Below are 16,296 nucleotides of genomic sequence, written 5' to 3'. Positions count from 1 at the left end.
TCTTCAAACTTAATTTTTCATGTATGCTCTCTTTTCTTGGTGCTTGATAGTCATGTGACTACTGACTAGTGTACGGGACTGGGTCCCTAGAGGATGTAGATATGGGACACTAATTACATTCTCACATGTTATCACAAGGAAATACAACATATCACCAAGAAGGATTTTAGGCTAAAAATGTTTTTCTGAATTCTGTTAGCAAAGGTAGGAAGAAGTATTGATTTCTGGGCTTTTACTGCTTAGCAATAGAGTATGCACTGAGTGATACACTGATGATGACGCCAGGCATGCAAAGCCCTCATACAGATCACATACACCACAATGATGCTCATGGTTCACAAGGTGGTTACTTATGGGACGTCTACTCTACATGTCATCACTGATCAAATTGTCATTACAGACAGTAGAAGTCCCAGTGTTTCTCTTTGAAGATTTAAAGATATACAACCCAATTTAAAATTTTCAAGACATGTCAGCAGATGATGAATAGAGCTGTCTTAACATCACTTAACACCTTTCTTCAGTAAATACTGGCATTGTATCATTTCCCCTTCTAGAAAGACAAGATACCTGATGAATATTTTGAGGATGATCCTGAATTGAACTCTATATACAGATTTGTTGATAATATTTTTCACATTGCTCAGTTTCCAGCTGAATGCACAATAGTTACATTGGTAAGATGCTTTTCATTTATCAAGCATGCTTCGAAAATGCTCTTGTACAGAGAGTAAGGACTTTTTGAAGCATTAGAATCTGCAAAATAGCATGACATCTTTCATAAGGGAAGTTTATTCTCCTTGCTTAGACAAACACAGAACACCTAAAGGTAAAATAGCAAAGGTGCTTTGAAGTTTCACAGGCTGAAGACATTTTGGCCCATAAGTAATTCACACCCAGATTGCGGAGTACATGGCAGATGGGCAACAAGCCATAGCAGGGAAAAGCAGCAAAGAAATGAGACCAATGTTTGCACATGAGCCTCTTTTCCCACTTTCTACTGTTGTCAATCTACTGTCATTAGGGTGGTGCTAAATACAGTCAGTGGACTGATCCTAAAATCAAACACACACACACACACACACACACACACACACACACACCTACTAACCTTAGCATCCTTAAGCCTAGAGGTGTACTTTCTACTCAGCCACCTTGGGAAAAGCAGGAGGCTTTGGGTAACATCTAGACACTAACTCTAGCAAAGTCTATTAAAGGAGGGAAAGGAAATATACTTGCATCCCATAGTGTAAAATGGTGTCTATTCTGATCACAGAAACATTACAATTAAACACAAATGAAGGGTTCACCCATGCACCTCAGTACACACAAACACTTAAGAAGATGATCACTTACACATGGTGTGAGGGAGGAGGAAGATCAACTAGTAGAGCATGTGAGATACAGGGGCTATTTCTATGCAGATTAATAGAGGTCTCACATGCTGCTCTACGCAATTCACTGCCTTCCATTCTCTGTTCCTTTGGTGATGGGAGTAGTCCATCCCTGCTGAGAGCTTGAGTCTGCTCAGGACATTGCCTAGGATGACAGTACCAGCACTTGTTAGAAATGTTTTGTCACCCTGATGTGTACTAGCTGTGTCATGACATTTGTGTACTCATACAGAATTCAGAAAATGTGAGTTTTACCATGTCTATAATAACAAATGAGAAATGGTTCATTTGGCTGTATAGGACAGGAACAAAAATCTGTCTCTGGAATAAAGAAGAAAAGTATGGTTTTTCAAGCACCTGCAATGTATACAGTGAACATTGGGCAGGAGTTGTCAGAGACTCACTGTTGCATTTTAAAGAAAAAATATCTAAAGAAATAGCAAGGGGGGAAAAGGAGCAGAGAGTGATCAGAGAAATCAAAGTAATAGAAGGTATGAGCAGAGTGTTCAAATAGGCCAAGAAGAAGCTCCAGCACCCACTGGATAAGCACTCTTCATGTGGGGGAATTGGAAGGATATAGTGTGATGTTCTTGCCATTTGTGAGCTCTAGATCTGGTGAAATAACCATGGGATATGTTTCCAGTATAGGAGAATTTGCAGTTGAGATTTAGGTTTTAGGATAAAGCGGAGATAAATGGTTAGGAGACAACACACTGATGCTGATGACCTGTAGCAAATGGAAGGTCAGGATAGAGAGCTGTCAGTTTACCAATATAGATAGACATAAGAAGAAATATACAGAGACTGAATAAGGATATCTCAGATGTAAGTTTGAACCAAGCTACTAGGCAATAGGCATTGCTGTTTACATATTAGAAAGTGTTGGGAATGGAGGAGTAGGGTGGACATCATCAGTTATGGCCCATGTTTGCTTGACAAGAAGTTTTCAGTACAATAATGGCATCAGAGCCAGAATAAACTAGGGTAAGGATAGAAGAAGAGGTGAGTGGCTGGCATAGACATTAAACAGTGAGCAAGGTAAGAGGCAGAAGTCTGGAAGACACAGCAAGGGGATGACAACAGTGTAAACACATTTGTGTGAGGAAATCTGTGAGACGCACAATGTCTTCAAAAAGTGATAATGGTGGGAACAGTGTCCTCAAGAAATGGAATGAGGAAATGAAACTGATGGAAGAGCTGGCATTGTGAGAACAACTCTGTTCCACTCACACAGCAGGTTAAGTGTTGCAAATGAATGTCATCCCAGAAAAAGAGTCTGCAAAATATGTGAACCAAAGTTGAGGGATTATAGTCAGTGTTTCTATGCCATTGAGCAATTTCAATACAGAAAAGAACTGTGTCCTAAGACAGCGGCTCATATTTAGGATCACTGAAGGAGAGGTTTTAGGAGTAGTGTAGGTTCAAAGAACATTGCCTGAAGTGAACTGCAGGTCTCATAATTTCCAGATAGTAACTGTGCCCTGAAAAGTAAGACTTTTTGTATAATATCCTTAAAAAATTTCAAATAGCATATACAGTCTGCTCTCAGAAATCTGACATGTGTGCTTCTAAAATATATAAGATTTGGGGAAAAAATTTAGGTGAGTGACTAGGATTCATACTGAAAACTTGCAAAACGATCATTCTATTTTAAATGTGGCTTGTAACACAGGCATTGATTTTAGGGAATTCACTGCAGTTCTGAACTCCTGAAATTATCATGCTTTTCTGCACAGCAGCCTCTGGAATGAGATTTTGCTCCAATAAAAAGTGCCACAAAAATATTAACAATGAGCTAAGAACACAAAATGTACTCACTATGACTTCAGTATTACTTTTGACCCTGGTTGGTATGAAACTGTTCTACAGTATAAACCACCTGGGTATGCTGCCTTGCATGTTGGAGCCACCCAACTTTCGCTGAATAGATTTATACCAGCCTGTAACTGTGGCTTTCATAAATATGAAGGTGACAAGATTACCATATGCCACATGTGTTTTCTGAGATGTTCTCTCATTCCTGTCACCCAAACCGGAAATAAATAAACATGGACAGCAGAGGTGTCTGATTTCCATCTGTGACTTGACCTCTTGCTTTAGTGAGCAAAATGTCTATATGACTTCCTTTCCTGGTCAGACACCGAATATAATCTTGCTCTATGACAGTGCTTAACACTCCTTCACTTCAACAGAGCTAAAATGAACAAACTGTGGTCTATTCTTTGCATATTTATGTAGAAAGACTTTTAACTTATGCTGAAATTGACCTCTGCCCCACATATTGGAAAAGGATTGTCTTGGGAGCCATGCTCCTGGCCTGCAAATTTTGGCTCGATAAGCCTGTATGGAATCGACACTTCTGTGAAATATTCAAGGACATTTCAATTAAAGACATGGGAGTTTACAAGGGTTTATTGAATTGTCTAACCATTTTTCAATTCACTTGCACCTAAGTGCATGTGTTTTAAGAAATATTTTAAAATACATTTGCAGAACATGGAAATAGGCAGAGAACTTTCATTGTGTATCCAGTTATACTACATAATTTCATATTTTCAATATTACTTTGTATGTTTTGATGGATTTATTATTGTAATTATATGCCACATAAACTGAAAATATTTCTAGTGATTTTTGTCAAATATTTTATAAGCCTACCACCAGAATATGAATAACATAGTACAGTGTACAACTTTAGGGCCTTCTAATAACTTCCAGTTCCAGGTCCTTCTTTAAAAGCTATTATGATAGTGGCTGGGGAGATTGTTCAGTGGTATAAGCACTTCCCAGGCAAAAAAAGCTATTATGTCAGGTTTTGAAATATATGCTTGGCTAATGTTAGTCACAGAATTACCATTTTGGTTGAGATATAGCTTCAGCCCGTTCAATGCTGCATGTTTGCTTTTTATGTTTTAACCCCAATTTCTCATCAGAGCATCTGTCATTAAAATAAGCAGGATATGTGAGAACAAATCCTCCAGATACGTGTCCTGTGGGAGTGTAGACTGTGTAGAAATAGGTTTGACAGGCTCTGATTTCACATATTTTCAGTATGCAGGGGCAGTTGCATAGGGATATGGCAGAGGATTGCTCTAGTCATTTTTCTTCCAATGAACACAACTGGCCTATATGTGTGTGTGTGTGTGTGTGTGTGTGTGTGTGTGTGTGTGCGCGCTTGTTTGTGTGTTCTCCTCTAGTGAGGGAAAGCAGATCTTGGTTTATCTTGTCAGAACAAAATCAGTGTGTGAGTCTAGTCATCTACCTGATGCTATCTTCTAAAGCGGATTCAGTCTACCCAAAATTGCTTTCTCTGATGTTTCTGACTTTCACAGTATCAAATGAGTATCTAGTCTGTCACCACAGTAATGCGGTGGCCATTGGCATATACTCACATATTTGGATGGTGAAGTAATTTTCTTTGCAATACAGTACAGTTTTCTTCTTTCCTTGTTGACTTCTGATAAATGCTTGTTGCTGGAAGAGTTTGTCCACTCACAGAGTGCTGTGTCTTTGCTTGTTGCCCTGTACTTTTTAAAGTCTTTCCCATAATGATCTAATGAAGATGTCCTCAAGTTCTTCTGTGCGAGCAAAAGGCATACCTGACTTCTTTTCTGTGCTCACAGTAGCATATGTTCATCAATGTCTGTACAGTGGGAATCACACAGAGCCTTTGGTGGACTCTGAAAAAGGAACCATGAGCCATCAGCAAGCAGGTATTAGCAGACATACTTTTCCTCTCTACCCAAGTGCAAAACAACAGGGATTCTGAAAAGTCTACAAGTAGATGTACAGTGTGGAAACAAGCATTTCCTTACAGTTAGACAGCCTTTCAACATCAAAAAACTGAATTTATAGCAATCCTGTAAGTCCCAGTGACATTTTGGCAGACAGCCCACTTGAATACAATTGTACTTTATGTGTTTTCCAGTATTGTTCCTCATCAGAAATCAACTAGAAATGCATTACCTGAATATTCTTCAGTTTACTCTCAATGTGTCTGCCAGTGTTTATGCCAAATATTACTTTGACCTTCGCTCTTTGATAAATGACCATCACCTGCACTTTGCGACTGCACCTCTCACCAAGGAAAGAGCACAGACCTTAAAGGTGGGACTGTGTTTCCTCTAAGGAGAGTTTTCTCTGAGCCACTGGGAGAATGTATCATATAAAGTGAGGATGGGAGAAATACAAAGTGTTCGTATACACATTCAAGCGGCCACTAACCCATTGGTGTAAGACATTTCCAGGTCACTTATCCTTCATAGATCTACATTATCATTAAAAGACACATTATCTTTGACACCACTTGAGCATACTTTAATAACACTTAATTTGATGAGGCCTCAGGACATAACTTGGCAGTGTAATCACCAGCCTGGAAAGCACAAGGGCCTGGCTTCTATCCGTGGTACCACATGCTGTGTCACCCCCAAACCCTGCATGCACTATGCAGGCCACTGAATCCAGGCGTGGTGATGCACTACTGTAACCCCAGCACGGGGGAGGCTGAGACAGGAGGATCACTGTAAATCTGAACTTAATAAACACACTCTGGTCCTAATGAAGAAATATAAGATATTAAAATGTTTTTATCTGATGATAGTCATTTCCTTTCGAAACTTTTCTTTTCTGCAATGATTTCTTTAAGTCCCCAACATCATGACTCACCCCCTGTAGCTCCTAGAGGTTTTTATTTTTCTTACTGTGTATACAAATACAACTCCCTAAACTATTTGTGCTTATGTTTGACTCAGTTTCCAAATTCTTGTCAGGGTTCAGTTGTGTGAACTCAAATTCACGATTTCCAGATATTTTTGTGCCTAACATGTGAGGCCCACATTTAGGATCTGTGTTGCGCTTGAGTTTTACAAAAGGTAAGTGGAAGCCAGAAAAATGGCTCAGTAGAATAAACACTTGCCTGGCAAGGCCCTGAGTTCAATCCCAGGTTCCAATAAAAAAATATATACAGTAAGTGGGAAGAAGTCAGGTTTTTAAAGGAAGCAACAGCTTGCATGGGGCAAGATAATAACACTTTTGGTGAGTGTACACCATATATTTTTGACCTACACTAGGTGAATATACTCAAATATAACCCTTTGCAGGGCTGCAGTTTTACAGTAAGTTCCCAAATTACAAACCCGTTTGTTGAAATCTTTCACAGTTAGAATGGAGTTCATTTTCTTCATGTTTTATATTGTGGATTCCTGTTTTAAGTCAAAGACTCATTTGGGAGTACTTACATGTGTATCCAACTTAGGAGGAACTGAACACAACTCATTAAGTAGTCTGAGCTTTACTGAATTTGGGTATTGTGAGTTTCTCTCCTCTAAATCACGTGCATTTCAAGGGCATGCTTTGTTGTTTCAGTCAGTAAACTTGTCCATCCCAACAGTAGAGATCACACTGCCCTCCATGGTAGCAGCTTAAATGTTCAATAAGGAATAAATTTCAGGTGGCACTGATATCGCTCAGCCAGTGTTTCATGATTCTTTGTTTCCAATATGCTTTTATCATGTTATTGTCATTGTAGTGAAGAGTTCCTTAGTAGACCAAGGTATTCTTAGGAGACTTTGTCACAAAATCTTTGCCATCCATGAAAACTCCACCTGACTGGAACCTATCACTGACCTTGCCTCTTCCTATTAATTGAATCAAGCACCTAAAAGGAAGTTAAGGAACTGGCAGGAAGTAGCAGCCTCATAACCTGCGAATGCGTGCCTCAGAAGGCCAAAGCAGTGTGGTCAGAAAACATTTACGGGAGTCTATAGCATGACTGAACATCAAGCGTAGGAATTTTTTCTTTGAATTTGCTATATTTTAAAAGCATTCCAACTGTATTCCCTTTCACCTCTTTTTTAGGCTATGTCAACACTGTGAAGATGAAGACTTGTGCAGAGCTGCTGTGAAACCATCTCGCAGTAATGGCAATGTCATGGGTCTTCAACTGTCACATGCCATCCTCTCATAAAAGGAAAAAATGGAGACTTCAGCTCAGAATCCCATCATTTACCAAAGCTGAAGTGATACTACCTATCTCTTGATTACTCAAAATAATTACAACTTTCAACATTTTACCAAAAGTAAATACATTGGACTTAAGCGACTCCTGGACAGGGAAGGCTGTACATCATGAGAAAAGAACTCAATAACACAGCAATACACGACATCATGAAGTCCTCATGCAAAAAAGATGAAGGAAGAATAACCACCTATACCTGGAGAAAAAAATCAACAATTTGAATATTTTTATCGAAGGGAAAGATCAAGAATTTAAGGCACTCCTGGAGAATGAAAGGTGTACCTCAGGAAAGAGAAACTTCTTAAAGCAGGAACACATAACCTTTCTTGATTGATATGAGCAGCACTACAAACACTGCAAAGCAGGAGCACCCCACTCACATAGACATTTACTTACTTCACAAGCCAAAGTCTGTTAGTTTCATCAGCTTCTGGAAATAAGATTTCAAAGTTAAACTCATTTAAAATTTTAATTTAAAAAATTAAATGATAAAAAGATCAAAGATCTAATTTAAAAAAAATTAAAAGTTCTAAATGAGTTTAGATTTAAACTCTTACTCAGAAAACCTCATGGAGCTCAAAGACATTGGCCTGTGAAGTAAGTGAATGTCTGTTTAGCTGAGTAGTCCTGCTCTGCAGGGTTTGTAACTCTGCTCACATCAAGGAAAAAGGAGGTGTGTTGCTACTTTAAAAATGAGTACTCATACAACTGTTATCCCTCTGTGCATACTGCTCTTTACCCCCTTAGGATTTTGTCACACCACCTTTAAATTGCCAAGGAAATAGTTTTTTGCAGGGTACAGATGGTAAAATCCAGGATCTTAGCCATGTCCTAGACAGTCTCCTTCACAGAGCTACCCACCAAGCACATACATGGGAGTGTTCTCTCATGAGACTGATGTGAAGTACGCTGCAGCACTGTCATATATTGAATGTTTTTCCTTCATGTGCTATCACTGAGTTGCTAGTCCCTAGTCTTAATCAGTTTATACCTAAAAGGTGCTGAAAAACAATACAAGCCATTTGTGTTCTTGGAAAATGCTAGGTACTACGTCAATGGCATGTTTGTGATCCAAACTAGAAAGCATCAGTTATTGTCTGTCACTATATGTTTGGATTATTGATGCATCTTACCACTTCTTAATTGTACTTTTCAAATATTGATGATTTTCTTCTTGGTAAACATGTTCATATTTCCATAATGAGAACCAACATGGTGGATCAATGATGATTAAAGACAGTGGAGTACAAGATGTAGCAACAGTACTAAGCCATTTTAAGATGTAGACTACTGTGCATTTGCCTTCTGGTGTAGTGCAGCAAGTATAAAAGCTTCCAATTTAACATCTTTGGAATGTCATGTGTGGCAAAGAATCTTTCTCCTCATATGAAAATAGTACTTTAAATACACTGAAATATAATTTTGATCACTTAAAGATATTGTCTGTACATGTTGTAAAGGAAAATTCCTAAAAATAGTGTTGAGTAATGTGCAATGAAAAGAAATTAGACTCCATTAGAATATTTCTGTTTGGCAAATTTCAATTATTAACCATCTATTTATAATATTTTTTCTGGTGTCCACTGAAGGGAATAGAGAGGACAACAAGATCAAAATATAAAATTTTAAATTTGATATTTGACATTCACAGAGTTAAAATTTCCAGATAATACATGAAGCACTTTTAAGTCCTACATTTCCACCACTTTTCAAGCTTCAAGGAACACTGTAATTTTTGCAATGTTATGTATTTTAAAGAATTTTTCTCCTCTTATTGAATAGTATTTTCATAGCGCTCAACTGTAATTTTGATCAGTAAAATTTATTTTCTCTAGGTGTTGTAAAGAAAAATTACTAAGACTAATGTTTATTCACATAAATGAAAAGCAATTAGACTCCACTAGTGGCAAGGGATATGAAAGCTCATTTTAAAATCTATGCCACATGTCACCAGCCCTATAGGATTCTATTGCAAGGGTTTCTGCTGCAGCAACAACTTAGATCTACTACACAGCACAAAGTATAAAGTTTATGTTATCTTGGAAGATTTAGAACAATAGTTCATAAATTTGAAAAATTAAACAGCATGAATATTCTTGCCACAATGGAAGACATACCACCTACCTCTCAAATGGAATGCTAGCAAGCTTGCCTCTACCAACTGATACAACTACTTCTCACGGTGCAATTCTACCCAGACCGTTGAGTGCTGCTGGCTGCAGCACTCTTCAAAGGGACTGAATGAAGAGCAATAGCAATATTTCCATCTCTCAATTGAAAGGACAACTGGGAATGAAGATCCAATTTGAATGTGTGCATATCGATGGCAGCCTTCCTTTGAAAACATATAAATCTCTAAGTGGTTTTTCATGCTCTTGTAAATATTTTGTAAGCTAATAAACTTTTGATTAAAGGAAAGCAAGTATTTTTGTTAGAATTTCACCATAATCACATCTCTTTTGAATTAAAATATTTTACTTGATTCTAGATATGTTTAAAGTGTTCTCAAAATGATTCTACAAAGCTGCCCAAAATTAACACCTTCTCTGAAGCTTTCATTTACAAGGCAACCATAATGCACACTGACAGTGTGTTTAGGGAGGAACCCATGAGACAATATAAGTTTTCTTAACACATGCCAAAGAGAAATGAACAACAGAAATATAAATTCAGGTCAGGGGTTTGAATTTTGCAGAGAAAAACTGCATATAAATGAATTGCAAAAAATAAAGATGGAGGTGCAATTCAGAGGTTCAACAAAACAGTTCATACACTTTTACACTAACATTCTGTTTTCAAGCACATAGTTCATTACAAATAGAAAAGGATCTGGAAGATTTTACCTAGAACTAACAGGCTGGGGTTAATATTCACTGGCAAAAGCACCTGCCTGGTACAGGCAAGGAACTCATATTGATATCAAGTACCAAAAAAAAAAAATACAGATACACAGATGACAGATACACAGACAGAGATATAGAAATATTACTAGCTTGTCAGCTGTAGCAATTTTTAGTCTCCATCGCATTTCTGTATGGTTATTTCCTTATAATTTTCCCGGATCTACAGTGAAGTGGATACGACTTTATTTCTCTTAACCTGTGTATCATGGTAACCAGTCTGATTTAATAGTAAGGAAAAACTGTTGAATAACTATGATTCCCACACTTTATCAGGTCCTAACAGGTAACTTCATGAATAATCAAAAAATGAATTTTAAAGACCTTAGGATGAGGCACATTGTAAGTACAAATTTGAAGAAAAAGTAGAATCATTAAACTTGTTCTTCCCTCTTAGTCTGAAATCTAGAATGTGATATGGACTCTACAATGTGGACAGGGGACCATATTAGCCAATTAACTGTGTTCAAAGTAGGTAAGTTTTCTCATAAACTATGGAACACAGAAATAAAATTGCTGCCATGGAGTTAAGTGCCACTTAGCTCAGTTTCTCAATGAAGTAAATGCTACCATTTGAACCCCAAACATCTATGCCTGAGTTTCTTCATGTACTGGGGCATAAGTCCAGGGCTTCTATACTAAGATAGATTTCTGTTCTGTCTTTACAATATTGAGATGGTTCCCAATGACCAAAGTTGGGTTCTCACTAAGCCATGTGAATTCAAAGTTGTAATCCTCTTCCCAAATGAGTCCTGGTATTGCAACTGATGACCTTCTTGTTGAATTTCCTACCGTCTAATCTATTTTCTTTGTTCAGGCTTGGCAGTTCTACACCAGGGTATGTAGGTCTATCTCAGTTATCTTGTACTACACACAGTCTCTTTAGCCATGTTCTACCTTTGACTGACCCATCTCTCACTCAGAAGTTGTCATCTTGAAGATAATGCTACTTGGAAATCCTTCCCACCTGGAATAAAATTGTTCTAGATATGTGGAAGTGGCTATGTTAAATATTTACACAATATCTAGAAATCTATTAAGATATCAAATATTAAGGAATAATCTAGGAGCCTCTCAGTAAGGTCCAGTCAGCTGTTGCCTTGAAACCAAGTGGGGTGGGGTGTATGCACTGGTATTCAGAGACAATTGTGACTGAAGGATGTTCAAGATGTCTGTCTAGCAGAGGCACTGACAATTTCTGTTAGATAAATGTTAAAAACCTTCAATAGTGGGTTAGGATCTCCAAGCGAACAGAAAACAGAGAAAGTATAACCACAAAAATTGGAAGACTGAATTTTGAAACTAATTGGTAAAAACATCCTCAAAAGTGACATTCTTCTAAACTTCTGTAAACACCAACAAAGGGGAATGTGGGAAGGGAAATTCCATGGTAGTCCCTGAATGGAAGATCTCATAAAAACATCAGTCGCATTTGTCTCAGAAACATTAAAAGGATATACCTAATTTAAGCACTTGGAAATATAACTTGTTTCATCTTCTAACCCTTGCCAATTCTACAACCTTTCCACTTTCACTCCACAGATGATGTTCTCTGAACTCAGTGTGACACCTGTAAATGGTGAAAGAGTTTCCATCTCCCTACCCAGGGCCTGATATTCTTAGGTTTCTTAGGCTTTTCCACAACAGGCCATCCCACTTCATTTTCTTACCTTCAGCCATTGTACCACACAACAATGCTTTACTTTGGCTACTATCACATACTTCTGAAGCATGAGAACTACAAGCAAGTAATTGAAAGTTTTTCTTTTGTAGTATTGGAGATTGTACAACACAACTCCCATCTCATTTACACCCACTGTTTATTTGTTTGTTTTTTGTAAAGACATATTCTCACTGAAGAAATCATAGTCATCCTCTCTCAGTGCCTCTCAGTTCTGGAATGCACAGAATGAACCACGTCGTTGAGTGAATTGATATGGCGCTAAGTAAGGTGAACCTAGGAATCTGTGATATTTAAGTATTGAACATGATTGTGTCCCCTAAGGCAGGATTGGACAACTTTCTCTATTTAGCAATTCTTCTGACTCACAACCTTAGGCATGTGTTCAGGTGGAGAACAAAATAAAAAGCTTACTAACAAACTTTAATATTTTATCCAAACTGTATGTCATCTTCAAGGTAACACACTATTATTACCCAAGGGAGGAGGCACTTCACAAACCTCTATCAACACCACTAATTTATTCCCTTTTACTTGAATGCTACTAGTTTCTCACAAACATGACTGGCATGAATCTGAATTTATTTCCATTTTGAATTAGTTCACTGTTTTCTCAAGATGTCAACCAGGGTTGTTTTTCACATAACTACAAATGCCTAAAGCAAATGAAACATCTCTAAAGAAAGGGGAGTGAATCCAAAAGAGATGATAACACTGAAAAAAGCTAATGAAATCTGGATTTACCAGTGATTTGCCAACATTGATTTTGATGCAATAAATGAACTGTATTAGACTAAGTTTAAAACAAAATGGGCACACAAGAGCTATCCTTAATATTGACAATTTGTTTTAAAACTTTGTATGATTTTAAATAAACAAACATATTTCCAAAGTCAATAGGCATCTATCGCCAAGCATACACATGCATGCACGCACACACACACACACACGGAGACACACCGTAAAACATTTACTTAAAGACATTTGATTGGGAAACCTTCTCCACATTGTTAGTAATGTAGTTAGAAAATAATAGAAATATCAAATCATTGTAGAAGTTCCTGAAAATGTAAACCAAAGTTCCATGCCACTCAGTTGTCTCTCTTCTGAATACATTCTCCAAAGATAGACATCATATTAGAGTGATACATGCGTATGCATACATATATATATGGAATGCATAAACTGCAAAATCCAGAAAGAGCCTACATAAGTTTAAAATGTGAATAGATAAAGTAGTTATGATGACTAGATAGATTAAATATGGACAGGTAGGAAGGTACAAAGAAGGATGGATGGATGGATGGATAGGCAAAGTGAACTCTTACTTGTCATAACAAAGAAGGAAAGCATGCCCTTTGCAGGGGAATCCATGGGAATTCATGGTGCATGAGACATAGATGTTAGACAAAGATAAATAATATTACATTTCCTTTACATAAAAAAAATACTTAACTACAAAGGGAAAGTTAGGAATTCAAGGTGAGAAAGTAAAAGGAAAAAAGGGGGAATAAGTGGATCAAACATAATCAATGTAAGTGATATTCATGTACAAAACGAATATAAGGAGGATATACAATAATCCTACGCAAATGGAAATGATATTTAAAAATATTGTAAACTATCAGTCCTCAGGATAATGAGACCCATTTGCTGGGGCTACAGTTTGTTAATCCATGATTGGGAGACACCATAATTGATTGTTTGTGCTCTGACATTTAAAGTCTTTGTCTTATTTTCCTAACCCACACCTGTACAGATCTACCTCCATGATCTTCAGGTTGCACTTAGCTTCTTATGGTTCATCCTAGGTGAATCCTAAAGAATTCCAGATGTCACTGTTCTTAGTGGCTGACAGTGAAATTCAGAACGTTTGAAATAAAACTACACACGGGGTTGTGCTAATGAAGCCTAACAATCAGAATCCCAAGTTGTGCTAATCTTCACTAGCTCTTCACATGAAGATTCTAGCTCTCGTCGAACATTCTTGCTCAAGACACAACTTTGCAAGCATCCTGGAGGTGGATGAAGTCCATGTGAAACTCGGTGCACTGTCCTCTGCCTTAACAATGCTTCAGTTCATGCAAGCAATTTCTCTCTATTCTATTCATAAACCGAGCATCCTAAAGGGCATCAACACTGTAGAATACCTTGCTCCTAAAGTTACAGGCCCTGTGTGTTAAGAACACGGAGAGATGAAAGTGTGCATGTAGAAAGCAGATGCAGGAAAAGGTAAGTAGAAAAGGTGGTGATGTCAGAGTTGACTGGGTTGCTGATCATCAACCACACTCATGAAGAAAGGCTTTTGCAACAATGTACATGAGGCAGAAGACTAGAGCAAGTGAAGTTTCCTCAAACCAAGAGGCGCTGAGGATATTGGCAGGGGAAGACATGATTACCCATATGGAGGCTCACTCTACCCTCATTGTTTCCCTACCATTGAGAATGTAAACTTCCTAGTACCTCTCTGTAACTGGCCAGAACGAGAGAAAAAGTAAATGACAAAAGTTGTTCTAGAGACCTGCTGAGACCTAGACTATATTCAGTACTAATTCCTTTGGTCCACATATACACTGCATTCAGGATGTTTACACTTAAACAGGAGAGATATGAAAGCAGATTTGTTCTGTCCATTCTCTGAGCTAGACACTTCCGAGAGATCAGTAGCAAAAGTTAGTTCTCATCAGGACTATCGAAGGAGGTAAGTCAAGTTACCCACACAAGGACCAAATGTTTGCTCTTGTTTTCTTTAGCCTATTCTGTCTACAGACAATACAAAGTTTCTAACTGGCCAGAACACAAACCATGTGATTGGGTAAACTGGGCACTCAGTCAGGAAAGAAGACACTATCATACAAAGAAGAATGGGACTGAGCTGTGTGACCCTTCACAACATTTGACCCAAGAAGTTAGAGACAGAAATGGAGAAGCAGAAGCACCATGAGTTTTTATTTACATTCAATAAGGCACATGATTGACAGGACCATGAAACTGCTCTATAATTCCTTTAAACATTAACAGTAACAGAAGTCTTGGCTTGAACTCCCATCTCTCTCCATGTGTGTGGGGTTCGCACTGCACCCACTGTACCCCCAATCTGTCCTGGTAGTTTTCCTCACCACTGGTTCATATCAACAGGCATGGTCAGTTCAAGGAGAGGTATATTTTGCCTCACATTTCCCATACTCGTGTAAGCATCATCAATGAATTTGGTGCAAGCCAGTGTCTGAGCAACAGGAAACATGCCCACATCCTAGCAGACTCAAAACAGAGAACGGATGAACTTGGGAGGGAGTACTTCTCTTCTTGGGCATCTCCCCAGGGCTCTCACTACAAAAAGGAGCCATAAAATAATACCAAGTCTGCACAGTCTTAGAAATTAGTTACCTTCCAATAGTGCTGTGGCTGGGCCCATGGAGGTCTTGGGGGATAAAGTAGATCTAAAATGTAATATTAGCTAAAACTGATACCTTGCCCTCCCTCGCCTGTAGCATCTGTACCCCTCTGTACACTAACACATTAATGTGATTTATATGTTTTCCTTTTGTGTCATGGTAAGAGACACACTAACCACCTCCAGAATAAGCCTGGTCTAGCTATGTGCACTTGGACAGTGGATTGGGCCTCAGGCTTCGTTTAATAAAATGGAATAAAATTATAGAATGCAGTTTATCTGTATTGCGAAGGGGTCAAGGAAGCTCAAAAGATTTTTCTTTTCATCACCCAGAAGCTGTCTTCTGCCTCCTACAATTTCAGCATATAGTATGCCTATGTACCATGCTCATTTCTTTACGCATCCACCTTCTGCAGTCCTGAAGCCCGACAGCCTTGTAGAAGTCACACAGCACACTCAGAGAAGCATTCTGTAGGGAGAGTTCCACAATACCTTCTACAATAAGGCACTACTTGAACAGACAGATGTTGTCTTCTTTCTGTCCTACACTTAGCACGACTGAAGAAGGCACCTCTACAACTCTGCAAAATTCCAGAAAATTTGTCATTCACTAATTTTGCTTTTCTGATTTTGTCTGAAGTTGTATTAACTATATTTCTTTTGCTGTCCCTTCTTTTCTTAAGATGAAAGAACGCTTAATAAACACCACAATACACACTACACAAAGCCCTACAAATGAACAGTCTGTGGAAAGAACACAGAAAATGCTCACATCAAATTTGATTCCATAGATCCATACAGGAAAGATATATGTCAATAACAAAGACACTTCTAAAACATAATCATGTAAAGCTCAAAATTATTATAGGAGAATTCTTTCTGTAGAGATATCCTATGAAAATAAATAG

General features: G+C 38.0%; 1 pseudogene; it reads left to right on the top strand.

The window, feature by feature from the left end:
• Positions 1-2,516: 2,516 nt before the first annotated feature.
• Positions 2,517-16,296, top strand: part of LOC101590477 — a 30,986-nt pseudogene continuing 17,206 nt past the window's right edge.

This window comes from Octodon degus, unplaced genomic scaffold (assembly GCF_000260255.1).
Source record: "Octodon degus isolate 3935 unplaced genomic scaffold, OctDeg1.0 scaffold00495, whole genome shotgun sequence".
Classification (NCBI taxonomy): Eukaryota; Metazoa; Chordata; class Mammalia; order Rodentia; family Octodontidae; genus Octodon; species Octodon degus.
The sequence above is the reverse complement of the archived record's forward strand: the minus strand, read 5'-3'. Positions and strand labels throughout refer to the sequence as shown.